We start from the raw sequence: 16,362 nt of genomic DNA on the forward strand, positions 1-16,362 counted from the left end.
ACACAGGAGGTTCCAAATGTTTGTTAAATGGATTCATTGACACTTGAATAGCTCTTTTACAGGCTCAGTGTTCTGCTAACAGGTCTGGCAGGCTTTTTCACTTTTAAATTAACTAGCTCCTCTCCATAGTTAGACTCACTAGGCTGCAGCAGGCACAGAAAAGGGATAGGAAGAGACAGGTGGGTGGACATTAAGGCTACGACTAGACTACAAGCCTCTTTCAAAAGAGGCTTTTTCGAAAGAATCTTTTGAAAAAGCTTCTTACAAAAGAGATCGTCTAGACAGCAACCAGTATTTTTGAAAAAGCAAGCTGCTTTTTTGAAAGAGAGCACCCACACAGTCTGGATGTACTTTTTCAAAAAAGCACTGTTTGCGTTCAATAACACCTTTTTCGAAAGAGCACTTTTGAAAAAAGGTGTTATTCCTCGTAAAATGAGGGTTTCCACTGTAGAAAAAACTGCCGTGTTCTTTCAATTTAATTCCAAAAGAACATGGCAGCAGTCTAGAAACAGGTGACGTTTTTTTTGAAAAAAAGGCCACTTTTTTCTAAAAAAACCCTGTAGTCTAGACACACCTAGTCTCAGGCTATGTCTACACTGGTGGGTTCTTGCACAGGAATATCTTGCACAAGTATACTTGCGCAAGATCTCTTGCACAAGAAAACGTCTACACTGGCCAGAACCGCATCGTAAGAATATTGAGCTCTTGCGCAAGAAAGCGTCCACACTGGCGGGAAGCCCTTGCGCAAGAACGTGTCTCCAGAAGCAAATCAGCCATGTCAAGAGGTCACCAGCAGCGTCTGTGGACATGCGCCAGACCCCCACTGGGATACGTACTTAAAGGGACTCCTGGACGGCCGTTTCCCTGTGGCTACATGCTCACGCACCCTTTTGAGGGAGCGAGAGCCAGAACAGCACCTGTCACCTCTGTTCTTGGCAAGTGCCCCTGGGCACCCTCGCTGCCACCATCACAGCCATGGAGCAGGAGGACCCCAGCCAGCAACATCCGCTCCTCATGGCCATTACAGAGGCTGTGGAGCTCCTCCACCAGGGAGCCATATTGCTCCAGCAGGAGCTGGAGACGGCAGCAGGTGCAGGACCTCGCCACGGCTGCAGCTGGGCTCAGGCACCCGCACCCCACCGATAGGCGCCTCTGGAGCTATGACACCAGTGGGGACTGGTGGGAGCGCCTGGTGCTGGGACAATGGGGAGAGCACAGCAATGGGTGCAGAACTTCCGGATGCACAGGGGGACATTCCATGAGCTCTGCACCTGGCTCACCCTTGTGCTCCAGAATCAGGACACCTGCCTGTGCCCCGCCATCCCCGTGGAGAAGGGGGTTGCGATTGCCCTCTGGAAACTGGCCACCCCGGACAGCTACTGCTCCGTGGCAAACCAGTTCGGGATGGGCAGGTCCGACATCGGCGTGGTCATCCAGCAGGTAAGGCCTTCTGTGGACCATGGGCTCGTCCTGGGAGAGGGAAGGGGCCAGACCGGGCGGGGGAAGGTTGTAGGGGCAGGTAGAAGCCCCGCACACAGAGGGTCACGCTGTCCCTCCTGCACACAGCCCCACTGGTGGTGGAGGGGGAGAGGGCCCTGGCCTGGTTGGGGGAGGGGCCATCAAAGGGAGGGTGAGCACACCCCAGGGGCCCATGTACGCACTGTGTCTCGTTCCATGCATCCCTCTGCAGGTCATCAACACCATCAATGATGTGCTGCTCCAGAGGGTGATCCACCCCTCGGACGTGGACACCACCAATACCGGCTTCTCCAGCCTCAGGTTCCTGAACTGCGGGGAAGCCGTAGACAGGACCCACATCCCCATCCAGGCACCAGAGCACCAAGCGGCCTGGTTCATAAGCCAGAAGGGCTACTTCTCCGTGGTGCTCCAAGCGCGCTAGTGGATCACCAGGGCCGGTTCCAGGACATTTATGTGGGGTGGTCCGGGTGGGCCCATGATGCTCGCATTTTCAGGCACTCAGGCCTGTGCCACAGGCTGGAGGCGGAATTCACTATTGGGGATGTCAGGATGCCAGTGGGTATCTTGGGGGATGCAGCCTACCCCCTGAGGGCCTGGCTGATGCGGCCATATACCAGCCACCTGGACCACAGCCAGGCCACCTTCAACAGCCACCTGGACCGGGCCTGCAATCCTGTCAAGTGCACCTTTGGCTGTCTGAAGGCACGGTTTAGGTGCCTCCTGACCCGCCTGGACATGGGGGTGCACCACATCCCGGAGGTCATCTCGGCATGTTGCATGTACCACAATATTATTGAGGGGATGGGGGAAGCCTTCCTCCCGGGGTGGATGGTAGGTGAGGGCCAGGCCTACCAGCAGCCCCGCATGGCTGCCACCCGGCAGACCAACCGCCACGGGGTTTGGGTCCGGGAAGCCCTCCGAGTGATGTTGGACCAGTCCTCACAATAGGCCACTCCTACACCTCTTACCACAGGGATGCCCCTGTGCCGCCACTTCCCGCTCCCATCACCACCCCTTCCTGCCACCCTTCCCTCACCTCCCAATAAATAAAATGCACTTGCTGTACATAAGGCATTTCTTTATTTACATGGGGAAGGGAGTGCACTGTGGGGAAGGGGTAGGAGGGGACTCTGAACTGGGAGGAGGAGCCTCATGATGGATAATGGAGGCCTCTCCCACCCCCATGGGTGCAGGGGCACCTCCACCCCTTGTGCTGGGTTGGGGCAGGCTGCACCAGGAGGTGCCGAGGGTGAGGGACCTCAGGAGGGGGCATGGGAAAGGCAGGAGGAGAAGTGGGCAGAGAGCTGAGGGTGGCAGAGGGGGGCCTGGCAGCATTGGGCTGCTGCACAGGCCCATCCAATTGGCAATGGTGCCCAGGAGAGTGCAGACACGGTCGCAGCGCTCCAGGTATTGGCCCTACACCCGATCCCGCCACTCCACATCTGCGCGGATCTTCTCTGTCAGAGCGCGCTCCTTGCGCTCAATCGCGCAGACATGGTGGTGGAGCAGGAGGTGGCAGTCCCGGGAGCGCTGCGACGGGCCCTGGATCCTTTGCACCAGCGGGATGGAGCTGGAAGGTCCCTCGCTGGCTGGGGGTCCCACTACAGGAGAAGCAGAGGAGAGCAACATGGTCAGTTAGCCCTGCCCCAAATGGTGTTCCAGAGCCCCGTGCCCTCCTCCCAGCACGTCACGATGCCCGGGGGCAGGTGTGGCTGGTGAGGGGGAATTCCCCTGGGGCACCAGGAAGGGGGGTCCCAAGGTGACCCAGGAGCCCACAGGGGGGCCGCATGTGCTTGGGGGGGCCTGTTGTGCCTTTTCCAGGGGAAGCTACAGTGTCCCAGAGGTGGCCATGGATGTATGCTGTGTGCAGCACCCTTTAGGCTGTGTGGGGTCAGGCCTGCAATCTTGGGGCTGGCCTACTCCTGGCCAAACCTCCCGTCCCACCCCCGGTCTGGTCGAGCGGAATCCCTGGTGTCCTAGGCATGTGCTGGGGCTAGCTGCCGCGTTTCTGTGCCACTTGGTCTGGCTGCACGTAAGGTTGCCGGATGGTTTCAACAAAAATACCGGACACACTTGACATTACATGACAGTCTACATTACATCTTAGCTAAAAAATCCCAGACATGTATATTTTCTCATTTTTATCCTCTCAATTTGTTTCCCGAACAGAAAGCTCAAAGTCTCCCTCCTCCTCCGTGTCCACCTGGGACAGCAGTGGAGTGGCCCCTTTGTCCCCCAAGATCTGGTGCAGGTGGTGATAATGGGGACAGGCAGTGGCTCCGCCGCCCCCATGTTCACTGGCCCGCACATAGGTGAGGCGCAGGTCCTTCACTTTGGCCCGGACCTGTTCCAGGGTCCGGGCCGGGTGTCCCTTTCTGGCTAGTGCCTGGGCCATTTGGGCAAAAATGTGTGCATTCCTCCTCCGGGACTTGGGGTCCCAGAGGGCCGCCTCCTTTCCCCAAAGGTCCAGGAGGGCAGTCACCTTAGGGGTGCTCCAGCATGGAGCCTGCCGCTTGCTGCCCCTTCAGGCATGCTGGGTGCTTTGGGGTGGCTCCTCCATGGGGTCTGAGGGACCTGGCTGAGGCTGGGCAGCTGCCATTCCTCCCTCTGGCTGCTACCCGGGCGGCACGTGGCAAATGGCTGTGCTCCGTGCCTGTGCCTTTAAGGGGAGGCCAATTAGGGGGAACCAATGAGTGGTGATTGCCTGTACGGAGTGTCGGAGAGGCCACCTGTGTTTTTCACTGGAGGCCAATTCTTGCGCAAGTACACGCTTGCCGAACGTCCACACTGCCCTCATGCGCAAGACCTCCTGTGCAAGAGAGCTTAAGCTTGATAGAAAACAGCGTAGCTCTTGCGCAAGGAGCCATTTCTTATCACGCCATACTGTACATTTACTTGCCCAAGAGCGGATGGGCAGTGTAGACGCTCTGCGGATTCTTGCGCAAGAACAGCCATTCTTGCACAAGAAGCTGCGAGTGTAGACACAGCCTCAGTGATGCCTCAAATTTTTGGGTGCTCTACGCAGATGCATATGGGTAAGGATGGCCCTGCTGTGTATTATGTAAATTTTTAACAGTTTTATTAATCTGCTTGGTGCCACTGAGGCTTCAATCAAGCTTTATGAAACTTGTTCTTGTGCCCCATAAAGTGGCATTTTGCCTTTTGTGAGTTATCTACCATGTACTTGTTTTCTTCATGATTTAGAGCTATGACTAACAAAACCAACATTTAAGACATTAATTGAGTTATTTTTGTCACTTTATATATTTGTCACTGTGAGATTTAAGTTTTTACATTTAATTTTAAAACTATTATGCCTTTTGCATAATAAAAAGGTTGCTTTATGCAAAACCCACTCAATATTAAGTATGTGCTAGTTCAGGATTTTGTTAAATCAAAATATTTCCCGTTTATAATAGTTTTATACATTTACAAAGAAAATGTTATATACTTTCAATAAGAATGGCTTTGTGAAAAAATAGAGTCCAATCTAAGAGATTTGTCCCATATCTAGAATGAATATCTCTAAAGCACTTTTAGACCATCAGATGTAAGACATTACAGAGTTGCCAAGTGTTACTGAAGAGATTTTAGATTGACTAATATCTCTCTGTTCTGAGACCAGCTTCTACTCTTATCAGGTTATAATATTACGTTTTTCACCACTAGACATTGTCCTGGTAAGAAATGTGATACAACAAAGTTAGCATAGTAACACCTCTATAATAATGGCTCTCAACCTTTCCAAACTACTATGCCTCTTTCAGGAGTCTGCTTTGTTTTGCTTATCCCCACAGTTCACCTCCCTTAGAAACCTCTTCCTTACATAATTAGACATAAGAATACAAAAGTATCATAGCACACTACTACTGAACATTTTTTTACTTTCTCATTTTTATCATATAATTAGAAAAGAAATCAACTGTACAAGTATCGTCCTTCCATGCATTTTAGTTTGCACTGACTTTGCTAGTGCTTTTTATGTAGGATGATGTAAAACTAGGCAAATATCTAGATGAATAGTTGTGTCCTATTGCATATCTCTGCATATTCACTATATGTAATCCTGATCGAGAACCACTGCTCTATAGTATCCTCTAGTTTAAAAGAAAGTATCAGACCATTCTCACTGTTTCAGAAGTGTTTCTGCGTATAATTCAGAGTTACAGAGTTTGAGGGATCATCTAATGTGATAATATAGTTTCACTTCCTAAATGTCACAGGCCACCAGCACCCACACAATAAGCCTAACAACTGAAGGGAGACCAAGTATTACAGCCCACAAGTGACTAGACTATTATGTGCCACAGGCAAAGAATGGAATTGTCAGAGGTGCACCAGTGCTCAAGGCCAACACAGTGACAGGGAAATGATGAAGTGAGGTGTACCTATATAATCCCAGCAAATGACTCACACCTACATACTGCAGAGAAAGGCAAAAAACCCAAAGTCACTTCCAATCTGACCTGAAAAAAAATTCCTTCCTAGCCCTACATATGGGGATCAGCTAGTCCCTAGTTATGTAGCCAAAAGTTAGCCTGCCAACCACCTGAAAAAAGAATGCTTGGTGCTACCTCAGAGCCCTGGCCTATATCACCTAATGTCCCTTCTCCAGACAGGGCCAGCCTTGATGCTTCAGAAGGAAGAAATGTTTAACATTCCTCTCAGAATATACTGGAGAGGCAGCCCCTTCCTGATCCCTGCTAATGACTAACTGAAACCCTGGTTTGCACTAGTGTAAATGGTTGCACTAGGAGAAGGACTTATGATGTCCTGCTAGGCATGATTTGCAGCTGGTGTAAATCAGAGTAGCTCCATTTAAGATAACTGAAATACATTGACTTATATCAGATGATGATAATCAGGAGTTTGGACTTTATTTCATGCATATGGGCTTGATGTTTGAGTGTCCCAGGCTCATTGGGCTTATATAACAGAACCACTTGCAACTCCAATGTAAAATCTTTGATATGCTGCATGAAATAGGTTCCTCCTATCAGCTGCCTTGACTTAGAGTTAGTACAAAAGTCACTATATGCATTGTACAGCTGTGTGTTCATTTTAGTGAGGGTGTAATTAGCAAACATCTGCCTAGGTAGCAGATTTTGCTGCAGAACAACACAGCTATAACTTGAGGGCAGAATAAAGTCTAATTCCCACTGCAGGGATTGCTGATTAGTGCTAAGACTTTTCATTCTGGCCTCCTGGATACCTTTCAGTGGTCTTTGCCAAATTTGATTTACAAGAAAATGATTCCATAATAATACAAACCATTACAACTGAGTGCTTCTTCTTTCATATCCATTTATATTTCAAGAACTTTTCCCCAGTCAGCATTCATGAAGGCTTTTAGTTAAACAAAGCGTCACCATTATATTATACATAACAATTTACAAAAATATAACCATCCCAATTTCAGTGTATTTCAGTGACCGATAAGTATAAGGGAGACTTGTAGTTTTGGGGGTAACATTATAGGGCTTGTTTAATTTTGACTTAAAATGCATGTTAGTGTTTTATCTTGTCCAGGGCCTTACACTATCCTTCTCCCTTCAAATAATATTGCCATTGTTTTCATGAGTTCCTTCAGCTTCTACTCTCTGGAATGGACTTCCTGTATTCAGCTTTACCAGTTCTCTGTATGTGGAGTCACATGACTATCATGGTGGAGTAAGGAAGCAGATTCAGCGATCTTCTTCTTCCTTAATTACCAGCAACACTGGCATCAAAGATGCCAACTAGACCCCATACCTAACTTGCGATCTGAGGGAACTCAGGAGAGCAGAAGGCAGGTGACAATAAGGCAGAGGAGGGCAATATCCGAGAAGATGAGAGCAGAATGAGGACCTTTCCGCCACCAACATGAGTATGAAGTTAGTAATATTGGATGAGTGAGTGAGAGGCCTATCTGCCTCACTGCTAGGCTACGTCTAGACTGGCATGATTTTCCGGAAATGCTTTTAACGGAAAAGTTTTCCGTTAAAAGCATTTTCGGAAAAGAGCGTCTAGATTGGCATGAGCGTCTAGAAAGCACTTTTTGCAGAAAAGCGTCCATGGCCAATCTAGATGCGCTTTTGCGCAAAAAAACCCCGATCACCATTTTAGCAGTCGGGGCTTTTTTGTGCAAAACAAATCTCAGCTGTCTACACTGGCCCTTTTGCACAAAAGTTTTGCGGAAAAGGGACTTTTTCCTGAACAGGAGCAGCATAGTATTTCTGCAAAAAGCACTGATTTCTTACAGTAGGAAGTCAGTGCTTTTGCGGAAATTCAAGCGGCCAGTGTAGACAGCTGGCAAGTTTTTCTGGAAAAGCGGCTGATTTTCCGGAAAAACTGGCCAGTCTAGACACAGCCCTAGTTGATATATAGTGAAAGGCAGCATTTTCACATGTGCCCTGCCTCCCTCCTGCCCTTAGCTTGCTGAAATAGCTCGAGACAAGTGCTTCTCATCCTCTGGGAAGAGGAGCAAATGGATGTTCTGGGCTGGAGCTGCAGCTGGGAGCTAGAGCAGCAGTAAGTCAACCCCTGCTCCAGACTGTTAAATATCCTTAGTGTTAAAAATTCCCCATCGGAGTTTTTAATGAAGGCTGTAGGTTGCTGTGAGTTTTTATTTCCCATGACCTGTCTTTAACCATAATTTTTAAGCATGACACAAATAAAATTAAGGCCAAGAGGGGACATCAGATACCAGTACACAACAGAAATTCCACTAGACCATGTTGAGTACAGCTACACCAGGGCTGCGTCTAGATTGGCAGGATTTTCCGGAAATGCTTTTCATGGAAAAGTTTTCCATTAAAAGCATTTTCGGAACAGAGTGTCTAGATTGGCACGGACGCTTTTCCACAAAAGCATAGCAGTCTTAGAGCAGCTGCAACCCGGGCAACAACACTCAGCTGGCAGCTGGGAGGCAATGCTGGGCTAGGTAAGGTGGGTGGGGCAGGTACTGGGGACCCCAGGGGTGGGGTGCACTTCTGGGGATGGAGGACTCTAAGAGGCAAAGGGCTGGCACTGGGAGGCTCTGGGGGTGGAGCTAGTACAGTACATGGGAGCTTTCAGGCATGGGGGGGCTCTAAGAGTTGGGGGGCCACACTGGGGCATTTGGGGTGGGGAGCTGGCCCTGGGAGGTCCTGTGGGTGGGCCTAGTAATGGGGGGGGTGGACTATAGGGGCAGGACTGTCACTGAAGGACTCTGGGGATGGGGCTAATATTAGGGACTGGGGGCTGGCACTGGGAGAGCCTGGGGTGGGTGCAGTGGAGCTCTAGAAACAGGAGGATGGCACTGGGGGGGCTGGTTGTAGGGGGCTCTAAGGGGTGGGGACTGGCACTGAGGCATTGGGGATGGGAGGCTGCCACTGGGAGGGCTCTGAAGGCCAGAGACTGGCACTGGGAAGGGTTGGGTGCAGGAGACTCTTGGGTCAGTGGCTAGTGCTGGGCAGTAGTAGAGGAGTGAGGGGCTCTCGCAGTTAGGGCTGACACTGGGTGGCTGAGGGGGCCACGGTGAACCCTACCCTCCAGAGCCACCACGAACAGTGGGCTTCAGCTGCGGCAGCCGCCCACCACATTACAACCGCTGGAGCTGAAGCCCGGTGTTCATGCACCTGTGGGAGCCAGGGCTTTTGGTGGACTCCTAATATTTTATTTTCATATTCATTATTTGAATAACCTCAGAATATCTAGCACTGTTTTTTTCATGTACTGTCTTCCCAAATTTCTGAAATCCTTAGTACGATTAGAATAATTGTAGAATAATTGTGACCTCCCTTCAAGCCAGAGGGGAAGGAACTAGGGATGTGAAGGAGTAGTTGACTATCTGATGAGCAAATGTTTATCAGACAATCAACATGCTAGTCAGCTAGTTGCTCCCTCGCCCTCTTGCTGCCTCTATCAGAAAGAAGGCAGCAAGTGGGGGTAGGAGGGGAAGAGAAGGGGCTATTTCAAAGTGACAGCATCGCTTGAAGCCTGGGGCCAGACCCCAGGTTCCACGCAGCGCTGCCACTTTGAAACACCATGTGCAGCCCAGGGCCAGCTGGGGTGTCTCCAAACTGGACGCGGCGTTTCAGAGGCAGCATCAGGTGGAACCTGGGATCAGCTGGGGACTCCCCAGCTGATCCCAGGGCACTGAGCAGCATGCCATTTTGAAATGCTGTGGGGAGCCCAGCGTCAGGCTGCACGTGGCATTTCAAAGTAGCAGCGCCACATGTAGCCCAGGATCAGCTGGAGTCCCCAGCTGATCCCGGGCTCCATATGGCACTTTCGCCTTTGAAGAGTAGCAACAGCCCTAGTGCTGTTGCTACACTTCAAAGGCAGAATCGCCCTATTGACTATTCGAATAGTCGATGCAAAATGCATCGACTATTCGATTAGTCAATATTTAACATCCTTAGAAGGCACCACTGTCTCTTACCTCCTGGTTGGGCAGAGCCTGGTTGGTTGGGCAGAGCCAGGCTGCACTCACTCCACTCAATGAAAGTGGAGGTAAGTGATTTCATCATTAAAATCAGGGAAGAAACCTGGACCTCTGGATGTTATAAAAGTAAAGAGTAAATCTCAGTGAAACAAATAGAAGGATTTCTTCAGAAATGGACAATCCTTAAAACAAATGCAAGTAAGTGATTTTAATAAATAAATAAATTAAATAAACAAACAAGCTCAATTTGAGTTTATTAGATTATGGTTATACAATTATACAGATTATTTACTCTGTTCTAAAAAAAGGAAAGGCCCCAACAAAGCTATCTGATCTAGAAAATTACAGCAATCAGCGTGAAGTTTCAGCAATCAAAATGATCTAAATGAACATGTAATTGTATGATTATGTTTTGAAATGGAAAACCACATAAATCTATTAAGTCATGGAATACAGACTGTAAATACAAAACAACAGCAAAGGAATGAAATTAGATAATGCAGATAATAAATGTTGGCTCCATTACTAACCAGAGAGTACAAATTCAATACCATCTAAAACTACGTCTAGACTGCAGGCTTCTTTTGGAAGAAGCTTTTCCAGAAGAGATCTTCCAAAAAAACTTCTTCCAAAAGAAAGCATTCACACTGCCAAAGTGCATCAAAAAAGCGATCTGCTTCTTCAAAAGATAGCGTCCACACTGAATGGACGCTATCTCGCATTTCAGCTGTGATTACTATGGGCAGAATGGCCACCAGGGCACCTGTGCTTTTTCCTCTTTTCTCTTCTTTCAAAAAAACTCCCTTTTCCCTGTCCACACACATTTTTTTTCCAAAGGAGCTCTTTTTTTCTTCGAAAGAACATGATTGTACTGTGGACGTAAGTGAAGTTTTTTCAGAAAAACAGTCGTTTTTCTGAAAAAACTCTGTAGTGTAGACATAGCCTAGTTCAAAATGTATATTTCCTGTTTCTATATAATAAAATTCATATTTTGCCCTACATATCTGTATGAAATGCAAAATAGCCAGACGCTTTCATACACGATACAGGAATGCTGGATGGTAAAAATATTTTGAAAATCTATGCTGAAAGAAATAAAATAAACACTAGACACAGAACTCAAATAGGACTTAAAGACATGTATTGGGAATTGGTCTGTAAAAATATTTAAACTGGGAATACAGAAGCTACTCATGTTTTTAGCAAAAATGAAACAAAAATCTATGATTTTTGTGAGAACTGTGCCAGACTATAATAAATCTAGGAGGATTAGCACTCAGTGCAAACACTGGAGCTGGTGTCTTTCTTGCCAAGGTTTAACATAGACTTGAACAAATAAGAAGTCTACTATTGTGTGATGATGGAACTTCATTCATTTTTGACAAACATCTCATAGATCAGACAGCTTGCATAAATAGATGTTAAGGTTATTTCTTCCTTTGATGGGACAGAGCACAAATCTTCATATTACAGAAAAGGTGCAGAATGGACACTAATAGGAAATTGTGAGTTTGTCAGTGACTGAGCATGGGGTAATAGTATTGGCTGTATAGAAACTGACTGGGTCTGATGCCTGACTCATGACACGAGAGTATAAAAAGGCTCATTAACTGACAAACAGGACCATGACGTCCCAGAGTTCTGAAGTTAGAAAGCAAACTATAACAGATTCCGTTTGTATGAGGGGCATCTAAACCCCATTCTCAGAGCACAACACCACCTCCCCCATTGTATGTGTGAGGGCCTAAATGTGAGTTACTTTTTGTTCTGAAAAGGGCAGAAAACAGCCAAGGTGGAGATAGTCACTGAGCTCTCTTTCTGTCAGTCAGTGAGCTGCATATCAAACTTGACTGTGTCACTAGAACCTGCTCTCCTCTAAGCCATGTCTATGTTCTCTCTTCCTCCCCTTTTTTGGCCACCTTGATGACCCACTTTAAGTCTTACTTGTCACCTCTCAAAATGCAGCAGGATTCTTTGCACGAGCTAACAAAGCATTCTTTGGAGAGGAGACATTTCTCCTCCCCTGCTTGGCACACAGTAGTTAGTGGAACTGAATACAAATATTTTGTTCTGGCTAAGCGCAATGTTAAATCACCACAGACCAAGCCACGACCAGCCCGAGCCATTCGTGCACCCCGGGCGTGTAGCGCCGCCCCTGGGAGTGCAGCGCATGTGTGGCCCCGCTCCCAGGCATGCAGCGACCCTGGTCCCCAGGCGCCCAGCGCATGCGCAGCCCCACCCCTGCCCAGTTTGGCAGCCCCACACAGCACCCCCTACAATGGGGCGCCCCGGGTGGTAGCCTGGTCAGCCTGTAGCTTGGGCCGGCTCTGGACCAAGCCATCGTGGTGACATGTCCTAATCCTCACATATGGGCTGGGTTGCCTGGTTGGACTACACTTCTCACAACACGCTATGTTCTCTCCTCTTGCAGAGCATCTGCAGTGTTTCTTTGGAGTCAACATGGCTGCAAGGCATCTTTGAAGATGTAGTCTGGCTAGGGAGCCCATTTCCTGGAGAAAAATGGGGGCATGAAACAACAAAAGTACCACAAATGTCTTAGTCTAAATTTTGGGGGTTTCAGTGTCCAGTTTTCAATAAAAAGTCAGCATTTTTCACCCAGTTTTTTGCCAGAAGTAATTTTTGTTTTGTTCAAAACTCAATTTTCCAGAAAAAAAACCCAAAGGAAAAAAACAACCAAAAACAGGGATTTGGAAGAACCAACACTACACCAGCATCTCTCTACACATGGGGTCTTCATCTCTAAAGAATAGTCTGTTATCTGGTAAGATACCAGACCTAAGGAGAATAGGACGGCATTCTTCTTGCTGTGTCCTATTTTTAAATATGTCAAGCTACTAGCACAGATGAAATTCTGATTTTACAATTGTCTAGGTGGTCACTGGAAGGGCTGTTGTAGAGATAAAGAGCCATCATTGAACCCTCTGCTTCTATCACACTATTCTCTAGTGGTTGCTCTTGTATCGTATTAGTAAGGCATATATCTACCATGGCTGGAGGCCACTGCTGAATTGCACTTTGGAATGTTATGCTGAGGTCACTGTAACTCGGTCACTAGTAATTAGCCATGTCAGTGATTCTTAGCAAGACTTTCTATCTGAAGTCACTAAGAAATTAAACATCTAGGATCAGGTTCAGAGCCATGAGCAAAAGTAATAGACTTGCCCAAGCCTGGGAAAGACTATTGACTGATGCCAAGTTACATGAAAGGCTCATCCTTCAAAGAATTGCTCCCACCAGTGAGGCTATCTAGAGCGTAGATCAAGCAGTTTTCCAGCCAAATTGCAGTATCAAGATCAAATACTGGCACTGACCACCTACCTCAAGAATGGCTTTGAGGACATGCAGAAAACAAGGATAGTCATCCTAGATCTTACTGCTGCATATTAAAGATGTGAAAGTTTAACCTCACCTCATTGGTTAATGTTCATGGTTACATGCAGGCTCCCGGTATGCATGGGGAGCTGGTTCTTGGCATGTACTGGCTCCTGGGAAGCTGCCTGCCACCCCATGTGTAACTGCTGAAATTTTCAGCAGTTACATGGTTACTTAATGACATGCATTTTAACATCTCTGCTGTATGAAACACAATCTGGCATACAGTCTGCTATATAAATTGTGATTGGTCCTACCAGAGTAAGTTGTCAAGACTGTGAACCTATTGCTGAGAGGCTGCCAGTCCTGGAGATACAAAATCAATGATCTACCCCAGGGTTCAGCTGTAGCACCAATACTTCTGTGAAGAGGTTGAAATGACCTCCCCAACACCTCTACCAGGCATTTGTTTATGAAGAAGCCGGACCTCTGTCAGGCAGTCCAGGACCAGGGTATCAGTTACAGAATAAATCCTGAATGCTGACATGAGACTATTGTAAAAGATGGAGACTTCAACCTAGTACCAAACTCCCCCAAAAAAACAACAACAAAAAAAGGTTTTCAGCTGCTTCTATCTGTACCATACAAAAACCAATAAGCAGCTCAACTTCCTCCTGAATGAACACTAATTGGACCACAACCCAAAACCTGTGTTACACTGGACATTACCTTGACATTCAAGGAATATCTTACTAACATGCCACTGAAAAAAAAGACAAGAAATAACTTATCAGCAAACTCACTTGTTCTACCTCAGGAGCCAATTCACAGAGACTAGGAAATGCTGGGCTTGCCTTGGACCATTCTCCAGTACAGTACTGCTCCATAGTGTGGCTCAGCTGTTCTCACACAGTACTAGCAGGCATTCGTGGGTATAATAATATAAGTGCCATGAGAGTGACCAAACTGGCCTGGCTGCTGGTTCTGTCCAACATCATTTCTACTGGCATCAAGGCACCTTGCAAAATCTGATCCTTAAGGTGCAAGACATGCCACATCGATCCTTGTTTAATAAAAATATGTTTAATCCACCAAGTCACTTCTCTACTTATGACACAAGACTTATGTGTGGGTTTTTCCATAGATGATGCATAACTGTTTATAATGAGTGGCACAATTTTTGTGGTATGTAGTGGGGTTCAGAGGCAGGCATATCAACCTTAGCAAAAATCAGGAGAGGAATGTGATCCCACCTGTCCCCATGTCATCTCTGGATATTACTTATGCTATATTTGTTTCTATATAAATCCAGAAAAGTTTCTTTATTTCTGTATTTTTTAAAGAGCTTTGTTAAAATAATGGGCAGACTAGGTTTTGTAAGTGCAAATCTTTGAGCTCAGCCAAAAGACTTGCCAAAGTACTGTTAAGTTGTCACTACAGGAACTGATAACAGATAAGGGATGATAAAGGTTGTTGCCAATGTGCACTTAGGAGGCCATTAAATATTAAGTAGTGCTTCCATTTCTTCTAATACAGGAGTGCCCATAGGCAGCCTACAGACCCTGTGTACTGTGCAGCCACCTCATGTTTAATACAAAGGAACAGAGGATGGAGAGTATAGATGCTCCATGGTGATCTAAGGAGCCATTTTTTGGATGAAGATGAAGCATTCATTGCACACCGGGAACTATGGTCTCTGCAAGCGGCAGCTCCACATTAGAGGCAAGAGATCCTGCTATCTGTTTCATTGAAAAAAAAACCCCTTCAATTTTAGAAAAGAAACTTGTCAGTACACATACTGCCTGCCAATTACTGAATTGGCAAAAAAGAGGAAAGCTTTCACACGGGACATCTCATAAACAATTCAGTGGGAACACAGAAATGCACAAATTTGAAGGGCATGGGCATGGTCTATCAAGAAATCCTTTTGATCCTAAATTCATGGCCCAGAATAATGAACTGAGGTAAGGGGAGAGGAGGCTGAAGAATCTTAAATAAAATATAGAAGTCTGTGACAGCCTATGAGTTTATTTCCTTTTAAGCAAATGCAGCTGAACTACCAACTGAAATAGCCAGGCTAAGCAGAAGATGAAGATTAATCAGCTCGTCCACAAGCTGCTGTATCTGCAGCAAGAACTGCAAAGGGAGATGACTGCTAGAACCTCTTTCTTAACAACAGTATAAACACAACTGCAGTTGCCTGAACACTGATCTTGTGTGTCTGGGGAAGAGCCCGGGACCAAATAGTGCAATGAAAGGATGAGAACACTATATATGGATTGAAACTGCCAATTCATTTAATGAATTCTAACAAGTCATTGGATTAATTCAGATATTAAAAAGGCAGGGTGATAGACTGCTACATTTTAATGTCCACTGGATACAGCCCTTAGGATTCTGTCTGGGCAAGGTTGGGAGCATATTTAAAAGCAAAGCAGTTTGGCGGATAGACTGAACTATAAATTAGGAAAGATTAAAAGGTGGAAGTACAAGGACATGGAGGTTAACTTACTATGAAGGAAAATTTTCAAGACTAGAGGGGTGAGAGCTAAAGTGCTGCCTATTGATTAGCCTAGTGTTGCCTCCCCAAAAGCAGGTGACTGGGGGCTGTTTTCTGGATTTCATTCCCACTTCTGCCATTAACCTGACTTTAGACAAGTCACATACCTTCTCATAAAACAGGAGAGCCTGCTTTCTTTTTTCCTTCCCAAAGGCATTGTAAAGATTAATTGGGGTTTGTAAATCACTTTGCAATCGTTAGATGGATGGTGGAATGGAATAATCCTGGAGAGAACTTTTATTTATACATCCATCCTCACATTAGTTTAAGTTGATCCCCATCAGTATAAGAAATGACATTAAAACTTCCCTTTTCCCATCCTCTTTGTATATTCTGATTGTAAGCTCTTCCAGACAAAACCTGTCCTTTATTGCCTACCATAATGAGGACCCAAAATCTATTGGAGCCTCTAAATAACAATTTAATGCATTCAGTTCTGGCCACACAGAGCCCAGGATCGGCTGTGTGGCGCTGCCCCTTTGAAACGCTGCCTTGGTGTTTCAAAGCGGCAGCACCACACGAAACCCAGGCTCTGTGCAGCACTGCCACTTTGAGGTACCTCCTCTTCCTCCCCCACCTTGAT

The 16,362-nt window shown here is 46.7% G+C and overlaps 1 long non-coding RNA gene across 7 annotated transcripts in view; it reads right to left on the reverse strand.

Annotated features, from left to right (window-relative positions):
• Positions 1-2,548: 2,548 nt before the first annotated feature.
• The window catches only part of LOC102449734 (uncharacterized), a 95,824-nt gene continuing 82,010 nt past the window's right edge, over positions 2,549-16,362 (reverse strand). For all 7 annotated transcript variants that reach the window (XR_012903506.1, XR_012903504.1, XR_012903501.1 and 4 more), the window contains one exon: positions 2,549-3,080. This is a non-coding gene — a long non-coding RNA (uncharacterized LOC102449734). The remainder of the gene's footprint in view (positions 3,081-16,362) is intronic.

Source organism: Pelodiscus sinensis, chromosome 4, assembly GCF_049634645.1.
Source record: "Pelodiscus sinensis isolate JC-2024 chromosome 4, ASM4963464v1, whole genome shotgun sequence".
NCBI classification, from domain to species: Eukaryota; Metazoa; Chordata; order Testudines; family Trionychidae; genus Pelodiscus; species Pelodiscus sinensis.